Source organism: Micropterus dolomieu, linkage group LG18 (genome assembly GCF_021292245.1).
Source record: "Micropterus dolomieu isolate WLL.071019.BEF.003 ecotype Adirondacks linkage group LG18, ASM2129224v1, whole genome shotgun sequence".
In the NCBI taxonomy this organism is placed as follows: domain Eukaryota; kingdom Metazoa; phylum Chordata; class Actinopteri; order Centrarchiformes; family Centrarchidae; genus Micropterus; species Micropterus dolomieu.
The window spans coordinates 37,606,398-37,621,163 of record NC_060167.1 but is presented as its reverse complement, the minus strand read 5'-3'; the positions used below and the strand labels follow the sequence as shown (position 1 = coordinate 37,621,163).

Here is a 14,766-nt window from a genome sequence, read left to right as displayed (position 1 = left end):
TTCATTACACTGGCTCCCAGTATGTTTTAGAATTGACTTTAAAATTCTATTGATCACTTTTAAAGCTCTTCATGGTCTCTCGCCTTGTTATATTTCTGACCTTTTAGTCCCATACGCACCAGCACGTACCTTGAGATCCTCGGGCAGAGGTCTGTTGTCTGTTCCAGAGTCTCGACTGAAAACTAAAGGGGACAGAGCGTTTGCTGTCAGGGCCCCGAGGCTCTGGAACAGCCTGCCCGAGGAAATCAGGTCGGCTGAGTCAGTGAACTCTTTTAAGTCCCTTCTTAAAACATACTTTTATAGGAGAGCTTTTCCCGATCTTATTTGACTTTATTTTATCCCTTTTATTTTATTGTATTTTACTAATTTTATATTAAATTTTCATGCTCTTATCTTTTTTTTTTTTTTGTATTATTCTTTACACTTGTTAAAGCACTTTGTAACTTGTTTTTGAAAAGTGCTCTACAAATAAGGATTATTATTATATTATTATTATTATGTTGTTCCTCAAATGTAAGTCGCTTTGGATAAAAGCGTCTGTCAAATGAGTAAATGTAAATGTATGTACTTCCTTTTTATGACGATACATCAAAATTCAACGGCACTCCATGGACATGCCATTTGACATGATGCTACCCACATTTGAAGTCGATTGGTTAAAGCTCTAGGAGGAGTTTGTTAATGTACGGGGCCTGTAAACAGAGAATAATTACATATTTTTAAGTCTAGAGATAATACATCAGTCTCTCACATTTCCTACAGCTAGGTAAAATACAGCAGGGGTTGCTTTCCTGAAAATTTGTAGGGGGCGCTATTGAGCCAATTTTCCACAACCACGCCCCCAAACCATATCAGCCAATACAAAACAATCCTTTTGACGAGCGTGCCAAGTCTCGTGAGGGTTTGACAATCCTGACTCGCACACCGATCCGATCCGCCACTGCCCTCTATGCCCCAACTTGTCCATATCTCTGGCCTTCTGAACTTCAGACACTTGCCCATTCTGAGTCGATCAACCAACGTTAGCTTGTTAGTAACACTTCAGAGACGTTTTGTTTTCTTGCCAGAGCCCGTACACCGCAAACACTCCACAGTGTGGCAGTGAATGGGCTCAAGCTGATGTTACACAGGCAACTTTCTGAGCAATGTTGCTGGGCAATCTTGCTGGTGGCAAGTCCGACTATGGTTTGAACGGATAGTGGCGGGGCGGGCGAGTGGTGTGGGAAGGGGATTACGGTAGTAATATTAACTCATTACCATTGATGGCAACATTGCCAAAAAGTTGCTCAGTGTATCATCAACTTTAAGCTTGACAAAAACTGACACTACAGAAACATTAGTGTCACACAGGGAATGAAAGTAGCACCCGCCACCGGCAGGTAAATTGGTGGTGGTGGTGGTCGAAATCGTTGGGCCATCCGCCACTTTGACGGACAAGAAAAATGCACAACAGAAAGACACGTGTAGTAAGGTAAGTGTATAGTGGCAATCGGCACCTGCGTCACACACACAGCCACCAGTCAGCTCAGGAAATATCTGTGAAACGAGCATTTTGTTTGTCTTCTTACTGGGATATAGATGTTAGGAATGTGTTTTTTTTTCACATTGCAAAACCCTGACAATAGAAAAGGAGGTTTTTGATAAGAGATTGACTCCTAGGAGATTTGAACTGAGATTCGGACTCATTAATTTGTGGTTGAACTGTGGGGTTTTGTATTGAGCGCTTACTGTGTAACACACTGTAGTGAACTTTGTTGTCTGTAGGTAGGCCTATCTGATAAATCATATTATTTAATGCCATGACTTGACTCTCAAATTATCTTTCTCATATTATTAGAATTTAATTTCTTCTCCACCATTGCTCATAATAATTCATGAAATTCATGCATCACCTATTTTCATAACAACACAGGCCTGACCCACAAGAAAGAACAGCATATGTTTAATCTATCTACTAATGTTATTATTATTGCTTGTCTGTTCAATAATGCAGAAGGTAAAGTTAAAATTTAATTGCATATTAAATTGCAATCGCAATATTGGTAAAAAAAAAAATTGCATTAGATTATTTTCCAAAATCGTTCAGCCCTAGTGGGTATTAAGCACGGACCAGATAAAGCGACAGTTAATATGCTAGTGCAGCGTAGATATCATTCAATACCACGTTAGTTTCGATCATTGCGATAGGCTTCATCATTAACAAGCCTTCTCCACGGCTGATGTTGAGGATCTTGAGGAGGAGGGCTGGTGCAGTTTATGGGTGTGGAAAATTTTTACATGCATCGCGATGCAGACTTGGATGATTATGAATCAATTGACAAATGTCAATAATCGATTATCTAGAGATTAATTGAACATAATGTTGACGGAATGAAAAAGGCGGAACTCTGAAATGCGGAAGTGCAGCTCTGGACCGTCTCCCTGTTTGGCACAGTACGCAGTTGTTGTTTGAATGACTTTACACGGCTTTACACGATCATCATCATAATAATCATCACCTGCACACTGTCCTCTTCTGACTGCGGTTTGGAAACTGAGCATGACGTTGTTTGGCTGCTAGTTCAAGTTTGTTTGTTGTCATTCATTCACATATTGAGTACACAAATTAATGAAATGCCGTTTCTCAAGGCCCATGGTTCTCAATACAAGATTACAAAAATCAACTTACAGGACAAGACACAAACATGTAACTACACTAGACGAGACAAGAGGAACAGATATATAAGGTGGAGTGAACGTGGTTTGGCTGGAGCACTGTAAAGTGTGTCGTTCAACCCCCATCTGACTATACTAGGGCTGCACATAACTATTATATTTTATCGATTACTCTAATGATTATTTTTTTGATTAGTCTAAAGATGTTATTAATTTTGTGTTTTCTAAAGACAAAAAATGTTGCCTATTACTCAATTAACATACCAATTTATCCAAAATAAATATCAAAAACATGTCATCAATAAATCAATATTTTATTCAAATCATCCTGATGAAGCTCATTAGAATGTCAATAGTAGCATATCAAAATAAATCCAATTTCCACATCACTGATGTGTTGTGATAATAACAATAACAGACATTTATTAGGCTACTTTACTTAAAACTTTAAATGTTTCTGACATGGATTTATTTCAGTATTGAGTAATGCAGTATGATAATCAAATGTCTTTCTGCATCAGTGTGGGTTTTCTCGCTCATACGTGGACGTTAAATAAACAGAAAATATGAAACGGCCGAACGTTAGATGACACACGGTGTAACGTTACGTTACCATGACAGCAGCGTGGCAGAAATTACTTTTAACATGAAGGCGATGAAGAAATGCATTTTACCGGGCTACGTGTCTTTGTGCTGATAATGTGCTGTGCATGTGTGGAGACCGAAAGTAAACAGGATTTGCGGGGCTGCTGTTGCCGTCTAGACACTGGGATACTTTCGCTTCACGTGTTCATGCTGCTTCACCTATTCGTGGACAGCAGTTGCTGCAGTGAAGCTCACGGAGCAGCATGTTGAGTGTTTGTCTGAAATACTCCCAAACTTTAGACGGTCGAAGGAGCGGTCTTGTAGGTGCAGCTTCCCCGGGGGAATCCCTGCTAACATGGGATGTAGTGACACTTCGACGCACGTAATGACAGTCGACATATTTACGTAATCGATTACGTCGGATAAATCGCCCCAGCCCTACTCTCTACCAATAACAGCAGGCTGGGCCGATCCCGATTATTAGTAACCAATTAGACTGATGACCGATATGTGGAACCGAATTTTTAATCTTGGTGTCAAAATTTTAAATAATACAAACTCCAACACAAAACTTTGTTGAAAATAACAAGATTAAAGTTAATTGTCATGTTTAATCTTCATAAATAGTAAATTAAATGAATTAGAGATCCATCCCAGAGATGGACTTGTTAACTATGAGTGATAAATTATCATAAACTTTGTCTTTACCGGCTGCCATTTATGTTGTATTTATTTTATATGGTCAGTATTTTATTGAAACATTTATTGTATTTATTGATGTATTCTTTATCTATAGTCTTGTTGGTTTTTCTTAATTAAATAACTGCTGTTTAAAAATATGTTATTTTAAAAAAGAATAAATTCAGAACAGTAGTCAAATTTAATATTTTATTATAACGAACTGTTTCCAGAGCAACAACAAAAAAAGTTTACTGCTGCAAAGTCACTATATAAAATCAGTATCTCGCTGGAAACAAATGGAACATGTTAAACTATATTCCTGACATCAAAATACTGAGTGAAGTTGAGAAACAAGAGCCCAGAGAGTCCCTATAATTCCTCCCTCATGTTGCTGCTGCTGATAGAGAGGAGCTGGTTTCTCTCAACAAGCAGCTGAGTTCACAATGAGTTGCTAAATTTTAAAGGTACATAGCATCTCAGCTAAACAGGCTACAGACAGAGATTTGGCTTGTTTATAACTAGCTGTTAGCTGAGCTAGCACACATGCTTGTGTAAAACCAAAACACAGCTGCTGTGGATGAGACAGAGCAGATAAAAAGATCGCTTGGTGCACGTTCCTGTTTGTTACTGGTACTAATTTTGCTGTTTTTGCTGCACTTGCTTACAGTAACGGCTGTAGTTATGGTCACCTTGTGTATGATCTCCGCTCATTTGCTCCTCTCATTGTGTATATGCAGGGTTTTTCCTGCATAGAGAAATTGTTGGCAGGCGCCCCCCAAAGAGTTTTTAGAAAATCACCAGCGCCAAAATAATCAGAATTGCAGGGAAAAAAGCGTTTCAAATAATTCTCTGAATGTGTGTTAATAGCCATTTATCAAACAACTGTTGAGCAAGCAGAACATAAACCTAAGTACGACGTTTTGACTTCCAGAAGTCCCCTCTCCTCTCATCCACAGCCGCTGGATTTTACAAATGCAGCAGGCGCAGTCAAACCAATGCGGTAGCTGGTTTATAAATCCTACGTTCTGCTATGAAGCTCGCGCTAACGGTAGAGATGACTTCCTGTTATTTCTCACACACAAGCCGTTTGTGTTGGAAGTGCACCGGTATTCACCAGTACTGTCAGTTTTACATTTTACTCTTTGGCGTACTGGCATCGGTACTATTCTCTGCCAGGGCTCGACAATAATGGTGGCCTGATGGCCCGGGGCCAGTAAAAAGTAACCTCGGGGACAGTTGAACTAGCAACTCATTGGGCCAGTGCACAAACTTTTTTTTTTTTTTTTTTAAGTTGTTTTGCAGCTCACCATTATCTAATCCAGAGTTGTTACGTGACGAGTGATTGTCAAATGTTATTTCTCTAATCTCACTCAAACGGCAACCTCTGGGTCGGAAAGTGAAACCATGCAGATGGAACTTAAACCTGCAGGGGGCGAGTCCGTTGGTTGCAAAAAGAAGTCAGGCTCCATTAGAAATAAAGGTAAAATGTTGATTTCTCAGCTGATTTATTACCTCGGTAAACACTTTCATAATGCGTTTGTGGTCTCTGTCGCTAGTTTCAACTCTTCTTCAACATAAAATGATGTTCACTGAGTAAATTATGGTCCTATTTAGGGAGAATTAGACTATAATGCAACATATGCTTTTGGGCGGGACTACCTTGTGATTGACAGGTTGCTACCATGGTGACATTGTCAATCAGGATAGAGGTGACTAGGGCTGCAACTGACAACTATTTTGATAGTCGATTAATCTATCGATTATTAAAACAAATAATTGACTATTCGGATTATGAATTGCAAAATTACACATTGCGCTTATTTAGCTACACGCTTTTAAATTAAACTTGAGGTTGTTTTAGGCATGTGCTAATTAACAGTCACGACAATAAAATAAGTACTGCTTTCAAAAATGGATCTTTTAATGAACGTTCCTGCTGCAGCAAAAGAATGTTCCACTGAAATCAAGTCCTGATCTGAGCAGCTGAGTACGCAAGTACTGCAATACCCCGGGACAACGTCATGCATCACATTTAACGAATTTACAGGGAGGTCAATAATTATTATAATAATCATTAATTAACGATTTTATACTAGACAGGGGAAAATATATAAATGTTGTGAAACACTTATATATTTTCCCCTAACTCAACAACTCACAAAACTCAGATTTTTTTTTTTTTTAAGGGAGTTTGGTGCGGATTAGTCGCCGCCTCACGCACAGACAGGAGAACTGTTTTCTCTTCTTTAGAAAGTATGACATTGTCCGGTGTTGTCTAATCTTGCGCACTCTGCAGCAACACGTTCTCCAGCTGGGAACGTCGCCATGAGCGATGCATCGTTTATGATTGTAAAGTCAGGGCACATCTGGAATGTGAACGCGGCCGTTGTGTATCAGAATTACATGCTACTCTCAGCGTCATTAAAAAACAATCAAATTGACTAAAACGAAACTGTATAGAAAACGTTACAGCTCATACCGTGACGTAACACGGCTTTAATGGAAAGCTAGCTCGCTAACTAGCTTACCGAGACAAGTCTTCATCATCCACATAGCAACAACATGATGCGCCACCTCTTCAGATGCTCCGGTGTTTCCAGGAAAGCTCAGCTTTGCAGACGCTGCAGTTAACAACCTTTTTGGCTGACTGAAGAGTGAAATGCTGCCACACTTTGGAGGTTTTATGTGGTGAAGGTGTTACTGCAGGGCTGATGTTGTGGTGTTTTAGTAACTTCACTGTTAAAATCACTTCAGTCTGTTAAGCTGACGATGTCGTTACGGCCCGATGACGTCATGAACGAATCGATTGTTAATTCGTTGGCAACGATTTTTGTTGAGTGCGTCGATTTGTTGTTGCACCCCTAGAGGCGACTTGTATCTGCGGCTCTGTGTAGACTTTTTTTTATGAAATGGCTGTCAGCAGGAGAGAGAGCACGTCATGTTTGACTTATGTTTTGTTTTAAAAGTAAATTGTTTTGTAACCTTTTTATTTTTTATAATTTTAATTGTGATATTTTAGTTTAGTTTGTTTTATATCCGGGATGTATTTCATAACCTATTAAACATGTTAACAGTATAACATAACTTACAAGTCTTTGGTTTTGTTGCAACACTGATAAATAACTTTTGGAAGGAGGGCCAGTAAAAATGTCTTTGCAAAAAAGTTTAACGTTGAGCCCTGTCTGCCCTCTCGAGATGAGGTTTTCTGTGCAAAACGTGACACTAACCTGTTCCCGTTCTCTCCTGCCTGTTAATCTCTGCATGGAGATCGGGATCAGGTAACTTTCATGCAGCCGTGTGCGTTCGTTGCTCGTCAAAGTCACCTTTCATGAACAGACCAACAGCCTGGGGTAGGCGGGACATTAAAAAAGGGTAGGCACCACAGCAAAGTTTAGAAATGTCGAAGTCGTTGTTCTGTGTCCAGCAAGTTTGACGTGTTGCCAGAAACATACCCAATCATTACTGAGAAATGTCGGCCCGCTGCTTTTGTCTTATCGATTTGTGGGTTGTTGTATTTCACTTGGAAACCGAAGTGTTCCCAAACAGAAGACTTTAACAATAAGCTCTGGCTTCTCTGCACTGGCCGTGATGCTTAAGTCACTAGTTAGCGAGAGGCGGGGCTAAAGCGGCTGCTTGTGTAGTGCCGCAAGATGGAGATTTAGTCCGCCACTTAATATATCCGTGTGGAAACTCGGAATTTATGTATGCTCCACACACAAAACAAGCCTAATATATGAAAGTCCTGTACTGAAACAGTCCGGTATGAATACACGTACGGGGTGTAACGGTACGTGGCAGATAATCCAAATAAAATGTAACCTGCAAATATATTATACTAACATTATACTTTCTATTTAATGTTATAATATTTATTAATACACTAATTTATACCTTTACTAGGTTGTTGATATATTTTGTTTATCAAATGGTCAGAACTAACAAGAAAATACATAGATTTTGGTTATAAGGTAAATCATTGCCTTTCCTGTATGTGTACTGATCATGCTTACTGTCCCGCAAAGTCAACCCCCAAAGGCCCATTCTGAGCCAGGAAAGACCCTGGTATGCGGAGCTCTGCTGAAAGAGGAAGGGAGGGGCTGCAGCGTGGTGACTCGCTCGCTACTTCCGCGCAATAGTCAGTGTTGATAGGCAATTACTTGTGTATTACGTGACTTGTAACTAATCAGCTAGTACTGTGGGCGGGACACCGCTCCAGCCCACGGAGTGGTGTGTACAGACTGAGAGAAGCGGCTGCATCAGAGCCAAAGGAGCGCATTTTTTATTAATTAATTATATCTGCTATCTATCTTTAAAATGACCGATGCAGATTATTGGAAAAATGCTGAATATCAGCGCCGATAATCGGCCAGGCCGATTATTGGTCGACCCCTAGTCAGTAATAATGCTGTAATAATACAATAATGTTATGCAATGTTAGCTACATTTATATGAAGTAACATTAATTATCTGCATTTCATTACTAGCAACATGTTTGGATTGTTACAAACACTTTGCTTTAAAAGTACCAAGTAGTCACACAGTGAGAAAAATACATCTTTATCCTGTTCATTTTACAATCGCATTGTAGTACTCATAATCGTAATGAGGTGCCTAGAAATTCCCACCCTTGAGGTGATACATCGAGATATTGAATCAAATCAGATGACGTATCCCTCTTATCCTTGTATAACTCTTGTTTCTGTATAACGGGCTGCTCAAGCTGCCCACAGAGCCATTGCTCGTGGCGCTCCTGATGGCAAGTCCAACTCTGAATCTTTGTTTCATTGTCACCAAAGGGCCAAACCAGGGCCCGAGAGCACTAAACGGACTGGTCACAGGTAGATGACATCTATGCAGAATCCCACATTATGATAGCAAGAGACTTGTGTTAGCTCTCCACTCTTCTCTCTCTAACACATTATAGTGATACGATGATTTCAAAAAATAGAACAGAAAAACATTTTGTAGCACTGTCTTCAAAACTGGTGGCAATCTGGAGCCCTGTGTGACAGTAAAGAACTTGACATTATCTTCAGCTAAGGTCCAATCCCCATCGGACATTTTCTGTGAAGTAGTGGCTTTGCTGCAGTCTGTGCATGTTCTTCAGCACAGCATTCTAGGTGGAGGTTAAGGTTCATAAACACCAGCGGTGCGCCCACACTGGCGTTTTCACTTTGGCTGATTAGACTCCTCTCAGGAGTGTGTGGGCGTGTACAGAATTGGCTTGTTTCCCTGTGGGACGCCATTTGATTGTTTTAGGGTATGTGACGTTCTGTGACCTCAACAATCTGCTAGTATTATTGCACCCAGCTTCAATTTGAAAGAGTCCCGATCAGACAGAACAATGAAAACGGATTTACATGAGCTGATGTAACACTTCAGAAGAGGTAATGGATTTGACTGATCACTGCAGGCGTCAGACTGTTTGTTAAGTATCCTTAAACACCGAGCAAACTTATCTTTCCCCACAAGGAAACAGAATCAACTTTGCAGATTGTATCTTTGTAAATCTTTCACACCCCGATCCAGTCTGCACCAGGAACAGGCCTAAGACCAGCAGGGTTAAATGTTGCATCCTTGAGTCTCGAGTCAACCTAAACATGTGAATTAATTACAATTCTGCCTGCCCGTCACCTCATTAGGGTTACATAATTACATTTTCCTGAATTTATCTCCTTTCTCTTTTCACCAGAGGAACGGCTTCCTGCAGATAAAAACAGACGGGAGATTCATGCTGTGACTGACACCGAGAGTGAACAGGGTAGGTATTAATGTATATAGTCTGGGTGGATATTATAGACACATCAAACACTACATAACTATCAAGTGTCTCGCAGAGAGTACGGCCAGCCTTTGTGTTTAGAGCAGCTTTGGTGTCTCTCTGCATCCTGACAGCCTGCAGTTGTCTGAGAGAGGCTTCCCATGAAGGTCCATTTCATGAAACCTCTCTTCAATCTGTTTTACAGCGTGTATGGGAATATAATGCCGTTTCGTTTTTGCCTGACTACATTTCTGCTGTATCTGCAGTATCATCTCTATAGATCTCTAGTTTTGATGTTTTGTGCTCCTAACACCTGTTCTAAAAAGGAGGGATAACAAACTAATGTAATGAGACTCCAACTTGGGTTGAACAATCACCATAACTGCATATTTAAAAGACATATACCCGAGATGATGAGCGGACACGTTGTGCTGGGGGTGCTACCTAGCTGTCGTGACCCCACAGGAGCGAGTGTGGTATCTGCTCCCCACAACCGCACTGTGTTAATGGTCATACTGAAGCCTGAATATTACTCGTCATGGCCCGAGCCATCACCAGTGCTCATCCATGAAAAGCTGCCTCCCACATGGCAGACGTTCTGATGAGTTGTCTTGTTGTTGTACATGTTTTAGATGGAAAAGCACAGCAACTCCACTTTTCTTGTGATGTACATATCCCTTCTGTCACCCACAGTCATGCTGCTACTCAAAGTTTATTTGATCAGGATTAGAATCCACTCTCCAAAATCCATTCACATGCAAAGCAAGCATGGAAATTGAGATGCACACACAAGTTAATGCAGCACACACAAATGTCAGGGAGGGTCTACTTCTTCTGCAAAGTTGTTATGGTGCTTAATCTTCATTATTATTTTCTCCCCATGTAGACTTTGTGTACAATATTCCTGCAATTCACACCCCAACTTCTGAGGCAGCACATGCTGCTGTGACATTAATGATGTGCTGGTTTTGCGTTTTTGTCCACTCCATGTTGCAGACTGAATGTTTCAGTGTCTGTGTGTGCTGGATGAGTCAGGGCAGATGTTCTCGTTCCCATAAGAAGCTTACACACACACACACACACACACACAATCTGTCCCAAACTGTCATGTTAAAACCGGTGATAACGGGGCAAAAATAGGACAGTGTCAAAAATGCTGCCAGGGAGAAAGATTACCGATGAACGTTATGTAACGTCTGACATTAGCAGCAAACGTTATCTAGGGAGCACTGAGATTACGCCAGCCAGGTCGAATCAGTCATACAACATGGGGTATTCATAAAGGACTGCAGGGACTGGTTCCACAGCTCCCACACACCGCAAAATAAAAGACCACTTGTTGATGAATAATGTTAGTTTCGTTACCGCCAACACAGGCTTCCACTGATTTCCCGACAGTTTACAGTCACAGTGTGGGACTCAGGTGCCGCTTCTGTGTTTAGCATGCGTGCAAACACTCGAGGAAACAAACACATCAAGGTAACAGTTATTAACGATAGTTTGCTAACTGTAAGTTAGCCGTTAGCTAGCCTTCACGTTAGCGTGTTTGCTAACATTAACGTTACCTCGCTCGTAGAGACCTCTGTATTTCCAAGTCGTCCAACCGCGTCGAAATATTCCCAAAACATAGCTGGAAAGCTGTCTACATTGCCATACCTCAGGAAACAAGTTTCAAACCGTGTGCCAGGGAAATACCCGAGCATGAAATACATTAAACTGCCTTTGGCTTGTACTGGCGATAAATCCTCCGAACAGGAAAATATGCTGCATTCACAGCTCCTCGTACACCTCAACATTGACAACTAAATGCGTTTGCTCTATAGAGGTTTGCTCGCAAAAAAAACAGGGCTTTGTATGGGTAGTTGGTTGTTTTTTTTATGCAACTCTTATTTTTCGAGTTGGGATGCGAAGATGAGAACATGTATACATGCATTGTAGTATTATGACCATATCTAAAAACAGTAAATCAAGATTCTCTCAGAATATGAAAGGTCATGCAATATACGTAATCTTCACGTTTCAGCGACTTGCATGTTCTTCTAGTTTAACACTTTCTGTAAAAGTACCACCTGTTTTTGGATGTCCGTCAAATATCCGATGCTTCTGAAAGCATTTAAACGTGTCACTAAACTCTGAGCTCACTTCCTCTCAGTTTCTCTGGTTATTATTGTGTTGTTACTTTCCCCTCATTTACGCGTCCTCCAAATAAACAGCACTGCGTGAGGCTACAGGCTGGTGCTTTACAATCTGAGGGTCATTTATCATTTGATAAGAAATCCAAACAACGCTTTTAGCAACAATAATTAGGCTACAATTTATCTAAATGTTTAGACTGACAGTAGATTAGATCAATGTTCTCAGAAAACGGAGAGAATTCATAAATACAGGGGTTGTACAGTTTTAACACTTGAGCCACTTCCAGGAAATAAGTGTTGCGACTTTTTTCTGTCATTTGGGCGCTATTTTCCTTGTGTTATATTTAAAATTTGTACCATCTGCTAACTACAACTATAAATAGGCTACTCTCTCCGGGAACCAACATAAGTTCTTTTGAACTCTCATCTTAATTTTGAAAGTCATGTGACTAACATAAGAACAGGATTTTATCATTTTAAAATCTATCAAAGAATAAAGGATTTATATCAGCTGATTCAAGTTATTACATCGTGGGAACATTATCAGTGATGTGAGAAACATGGTGTTTTTTTACGAACTCATCTAAACAAGACAGCTGTAATGGTGCTTTCAGACCACAAGCAAAGCGAGTGTTGGGGGTGTCTGTTTACATACAAAGTCAATGCAAAGACGGAGAGAGCAGCCATTTCCAGTCAGGCTGTGCGGAGGGGGCACTGCCAGCAACGCAAAGGCCTCCGTGTAAGTTGGATATTTTAGTCGCAATAGCCAATCAGCATTGAGATTGTCCGGACGTCACCGACAGCTTCAGAGTGTTGTTTGGAGAGGACCCAGCAGAGCGGAGGAGCAAAACGCCACTGGCCGACGGAGAGCAGCTAAACTGCGGGGAGAACATGAGGACAGGGCCAGGAGTAGTGCTGCAGCTTTTGGACAAATAAACACCCTTGGTCGGACTGGATTATGCTCGGACTACTACACTGTTTAGGCCCCGGGAAGAGCTTGGAGTAAACTGCTTTTATTAAATTAGTAAATTACTTTTTACTTTTTTTTTTGGGACTACAATGTTGATTTATCTTCACTGGAGCTTCTCGGCAGCTAGCTTCTGTGCATTTCTGGTTCCATTGTTGTTGCTTTCAGACCTAAAGCAAAGCGACGCGAAGGGGGCGGTGCCGGAGATGCGAAGGCAACGCAAAGGAATTCGCGCGAGTTGAATATTTTCTACTCAAGCGAGAAATTCACATGACGCTGAGTCGCGATAGCCTATCATTGTTGAGATTGTACATCAGCGACAGCTTCAGAACGATGTGTGGAGAGGGCCAGGCAGAGCGGGAGATTGAAAATCTGCAGGCCAGCTGAGAGCTGCTAAACTTGGGCTAGAGGAGCAGGGAGCAGCGCTCCAGTTTTTGGACAAATAAACCCCCGTAGTCGGTCTGGATTCTGCTCTGACAACTGCGCCGTTTACTCGTGGGAGGAGCTCGGAGTAAACTGCTTTTATCAAATTAGTTTTTTACTTTAGTTTTTGGGATTTCAACGTTGATTTATCTTCACTGGAGCTTCTCAGCAGCTAGTTTCCGTGCACATCCAGTTCCAGTGTTGTTAGCGTCGTTTGGCACTACTTCATATTTATATAAAAACCGGACAAAAGTGGACATTACTTGGAGAAAAGGAAGCGAGGAGGTTGAACTACCTGGTGAGTGTAGAGAACATGTGTCTGTAACTTTATTCCAGCTATCCTCGTACTTTACTGTGACCAAGTTAGCATAGAATAGCCTTGATCGATCCAAACTCCATTCAGAAAACAAACTTTTTAGAAGTTGTTGTCTTGTCTTGCTGACAGACCTGACAAAGCATGAATTCATATGTTTAACAAATCTGCATCATATTGTAGTTATTTCGGCATCAGTGTGATCCGTTTATTGCTATTTAATCACAGCAAAATGTTTACTTTGGGTTCATACAGCTGTAGTAATGGCGAGTTGTGTTTATTCGTGTTATCGCGTTGTGTGTGAAAACTCCAGGCATGTCCAGCGATACAACCCCGCAAGGAAAGCGTTGTGAGGATCAAATTTGCGTTTGGTCTGAATGTACAGTAAGGCTGGCTTTGCTGATTGACTAATAGCAGAAAGGTTCCAGCTCATTACATCGCAGCAGCAGACCCACTCAGAGACAAATATATTACTGCAGTATTGAAATAATTTTATTGGCTCCCAACAACACAATCAGCTTTAAAACTCATCGGCAGCCTCGTTAAGTCAGTGGAGTATTTGTATAGCCTAAGTAAATGTTTAAACACAATTGGAATGCATTTGGTTAACTCTCTTTTCAAACGAGGAAATCCAAATTATGTACCTGATTCATCCTGTCTTGTATATCTGTGTCCCCCTCCACCTCTGTCTTCATGCAGTCAGTACGTATTAATATGAAAGAGGGGCGTTTCACTGACTATTTATAGGCAATTATGGGCGTTTGAAGGGTTGGACATGGATCTCGCTCATATACACCACATTTCAAGTTGATGATTTATAAAGGGAAGGAGTGCTGTTTTAGAAATCAAAATATTTTTGTCGGTACACAATTCCTGTGTTTTGTAGGCTACTTACGCAACCTTTAGGAGTCTATTCTACGTACAGTTTTATAAATGAGACCCCAGTTCAACCCATGATAAAGAAACCACCTGGAAGAGAGAGATGTGACCCACCTCTACTTCATCATATTTTGTAATAATGCAGCGCAGTGAGGATCCAAATCTTTCTGTCCATCTGTTCACTCCAGTCTGCAATGTAGTTCAGACTTCACTGATAAATTCAATTCAATTCAATTCAATTCAATTGTATTTATATAGCGCCAAATCACAACAACAGTTATCTCACAGCGCTTTTCATAAAAGAGCAGGTCTAGACCGTACTCTGTGATGATATTTACAGAAGCCCAACAGTTCCCACCAAGAGCAA

The 14,766-nt window shown here is 40.8% G+C and overlaps 1 protein-coding gene across 3 annotated transcripts in view; it reads right to left on the bottom strand.

The window, feature by feature from the left end:
• The window catches only part of elk4 (ETS transcription factor ELK4), a 50,404-nt gene extending 38,970 nt beyond the window's left edge, over positions 1 to 11,434 (bottom strand). For all 3 annotated transcript variants that reach the window (XR_006829071.1, XM_046075957.1, XM_046075958.1), the window contains exon 1: positions 11,248 to 11,434. The gene's annotated coding sequence lies outside the window, so the exon portion shown is untranslated. The remainder of the gene's footprint in view (positions 1 to 11,247) is intronic.
• Between the last annotated feature and the right edge of the window lie 3,332 nt (positions 11,435 to 14,766).